The sequence below is a fragment of the Asparagus officinalis genome, chromosome 2 (assembly GCF_001876935.1).
Source record: "Asparagus officinalis chromosome 2, Aspof.V1, whole genome shotgun sequence".
Lineage (NCBI taxonomy): Eukaryota > Viridiplantae > Streptophyta > Magnoliopsida > Asparagales > Asparagaceae > Asparagus > Asparagus officinalis.
This window is the reverse complement of record NC_033795.1, coordinates 771,210-775,198: the sequence shown is the minus strand read 5'-3', so window position 1 is coordinate 775,198 and position 3,989 is coordinate 771,210.

Here is a 3,989-nt window from a genome sequence, read left to right as displayed (position 1 = left end):
ATTCGGATTCTTCGGGCTATTCGTTGTCTGCACTACCGTCAGTTTGTGTTGCCAACTCTACAGAGTGGATGTTGGATTCGGGTGCTTCATACCACGTTTGCCCTAGGAGGGATTGGTTCTCCAGCTTTCAGAAGTTGGAAAGAGAGGATGTTGTGCTCATGGGTAATGGACATGCATGCTCTATTGGTGGTATTGGTACCGTTCGGATTAAGATGAGTGACGGGATGGTGCGGGAGTTGGATGAAGTGAGGTTCGTTCCACAGTTGTCGAAGAATATCATTTCACTAGGAGCTTTGGTGGCATCTGGCTATAAAGTGACCTTGGTGGATGCACGTTTGAAGGTCACATTGGGGTCCATGATTGTGATGAAGGGCGTCAGAAGAAGCAATTTGTATTATTTGCTCGGAAGCACGGCGATTGATAGGGAGATGACGACTTCATCAGATTCGGCTAGACTGTGGCGTTGTTTGATGTTGGGTTATTTGATTGGTAATGCCATGCATAGGTTATTGATGAGTGCTTTGACCTGTAGTTTGAAGTCCTGTGAACCCATTGGTATGAGCGAGAAGACCGAGGTGGAGTTTGGCACTTCTATCCATCATTCGAGGGGTCTTCTGAGGGGCACTTCTATCCATAATTCGAGGGGTCTTCTGAGGGGTGTTCATTCAGGCATTCGGGGGCCTTCCAAGGGAGCATTATTGGGAGGTAATAGGTATGTGGTTTCCGCAGTTGGGGATTGCTCTAGGCATTGGTGGGTTGCAACCAAGTCCCGTTGGTGTGAAGTCCTAGAAGCCCGCAACAAATTGAGGAAGTGTATTGGCAGAAAGGTGAAGGTACTTCAGTCTGATGTTAGAGGGAGGTACAAGAGGGACCTATACCTGCATTTGTGCCGAGCTCACGGAAATAGGAGAGCTCACGGCAATAGGAGACACTTCATTTGTGTGGAAACTTTGAGGCGACGTGATGAGATGGCAGATTTGGGGAGCTGTTCCTTTCTGGAGGAGGATCGGTGTTTGATGTCGAACATTGGCATTGGTGTGCAGGCTACGACATGTTTGGTCCATCTCATACATAGGTTGCCGACTGCTGCATGTAGAGATTTTAGATCTGGTGGAGCTGCTTCAGTTTTTGGGTTGCGTCGGATGTTTGGCTACCCAGCATTTGGTCACATCGTGGATGTGAGATTCGACCCGATAGCACATTTGGGATTCAGAGGCATGTTTGATTATCAGGTATTGGCTTCTGACTTTGTTCTGAGCAGGTATGTCACGTTTGACTCTCGGCAGGTGGAGAGTGATGATCAGATCAGTAGGACATCGCAGCGGGTGGAGAGTGATGCTACTCCACGTTGGGTGGAAACTCCAGATCATACTGTATCATTTGGGATTCCAGCTGAGGTGACACAGATTGGGGATCATTTGGATTTGTAGACATGGCCGTTGGTTCATCTCAGGTGGAGGTGTTTGGATTGTTTCAGTTTAGGGCCATTGGAGGTGCTATCAGCCGCAGACTTGATCATGATGTTGGAGAAGGGTTGCAAACTCTTCTATTGGATTGAGGTAGTTAGCAGCCATTTAGGTGAACTACGTTCGGCTTGATTCCTTGGGCAAGAGGATACGTAGGCAGTCTTTATGATGCAGCCGGGTTTGGATTAGTTGATGGGGGTGAGATCGATTTGGTGAGCGACATCGACATTTGGGGTGAGTGTTTGCACTCACATTTGGGTCTCAGCAAGTGAGGCATTTGGTGTAGTCGGTGTAGGCTCAGTTTGATTGGTGAGTAGACACTATTTGGTTTGGATTTGAGTGTTCGCACTCCCGTTTGGGTCTCGACCTGTTGTGGATGGAATCCGTTGTCATGAGTCCGTTGCCATGACGTACTGGATACAACAGTTGAGGTATTGGTTTGATCGCGACATCGACATTTGGGGTGAGTGTTTGCACTCACATTTGGGTCTCAGCAAGTGAGGCATTTGGTGTAGTCGGTGTAGGCTCAGTTTGATTGGTGAGTAGACACTATTTGGTTTGGATTGAGTGTTCGCACTCCCGTTTGGGTCTCGACTTGTGTGGATGGAGTCCGTTGTCATGAGTCCGTTGCCATGGCGTACTGGATGCTATTGAGGGGTGCAGAAGCTTTTTCGTTGGCGGCTTCTTTGTGCGTGCGAGTTTTTCCGGTGGCTTTTGGAGAAAATCGCAAGCAGCAAAGAGGTGTGCAGGAGCTTGTTTTTTCTGCGGCTGTGTGCAGGTGCGAAGACAGTTGTTTTTGGCCTGAGTTGTTTTCGGCAGAACTCTTTTTTGGGGATTCGTACAGTGAAAAGAAAGCGCAGACAGAGGAGAGCTTTTTGAGAGAGACTTTGTGTGAGGGATTTGAGAGTTTGTTTGAGGGTTTAGATTGAGTGATTGTAAACCCTAGTTGTATCTCTCCCTCTAATAGTAGATCTCCCCCTCCTTGCCCCGTGGACGTAGGCAGTTTGCCGAACCACGTAAAATTTTGTGTTCTTGCCGTGATTTGTAATAGCTTGTAGGATCCCTCGACGCGCAGTCCTAGAGCTGACGAGAGGAAGAGCTGATATCTCACTTTGATGAGATATCTGGCTTTTTGGTTCTTGTTTCCTTTGAGAAACGAGAATTTCATTGTGATCTAATCTCTTGTTGTGCACCTTGCGCACCGGAGGTGCTGCCGAAATTTCCGCTGCGCACAACAAGTGGTATCAGAGCTCCGGGTTAGACTTGGGAGCTTGTTTGAAGGATTCGCTGAAGGATTCCTATTTGAAGATTAGATCGACAATATGGGTGAAGCAAAGCACATCGGGATCGTCTCTTTCGAAGGCGATACAGAGTCTGAGCATCAATAATACAAATGGACGCCTTGGATGCACAAAATTTGGAGGAGACTCTTGAGTTACAAGAGAAACCTGCCGAGATGGAAGCTAAGGTTTGGAAGAAGATGAATAGTAGGGCGTGTGGAGTTATTCGGTCATGCTTGACGCCGGATCTTATTTATGATGTGATGAACGAGACGTCGGCGAAGAAGATTTTATGACGTGATGAACGAGACGTCGGCGAAGAAGATGTGGGAAACACTCAATGAAAAGTATCTTACTAAGAGCATTGAGAATCGGCTTCACTTGAAGAAGAGGTTTTACCAGTTCAAGATGAAGAGGGGAGTTTCCATTAGGGAGCATGTTAATAACTTCACAAAGCTACTTTCAGATATGGCCAATGTGGATATCATGGTTGAGGATGAAGACAAGGCGATGCTACTTTTGTGTTCGTTGCCCGAGGATGATTATGGTACTTTTGTCCTAACTATGATTAATGGAAGAACTACTGTTAGTTACAAGGAGGTGACCTCAGCATTGGTGAATTATGAGTTGAGGAAGAGTGTTGATGAGTCCTCCGAGAAGGCATCGGGAGATGCATTAGTAGTTCATGGCCGTGGTTCAAACCGAAGCAGGAGGTCGCAGTCTAGAGGTGCACATCGTGGGATTCGTAGGAATCAGTGTGCCTTTTGTAAAGAGGATGGACATTGAAAAGCCGAATGCTCAAAGTTAGATCGAGCTGAGAAGAATAAGGGGAAAGTTGTACAAGCTTCAGAGGTGAATGTTGTCAAGACTAGTGGTAACAATTCAGATTCGGATTTTTCAGGCTATTCGTTGTCTGCACTGCCGTCAGTTTGTGTTGCCAACTCTACAGAGTGGATGTTGGATTCGGGTGCTTCATACCACGTTTGCCCTAGGAGGGATTGGTTCTCCAGCTTGCAGGAGTTGGAAAGAGAGGATGTTGTGCTCATGGGTAATGGACATGCATGCTCTATTGGTGGTATTGGTACCATTAGGATTAAGATGAGTGACGGGGTGATTCGGGAGTTGAATGAAGTGAGGTTCGTTCCACAATTGAAGATGAACATCATTTCACTTGGAGTTTTGGAGGCAGCAGGCTATAGGGTGACCTTGGTGGACGCATGCTTGAAGGTCATATTAGGGTTCA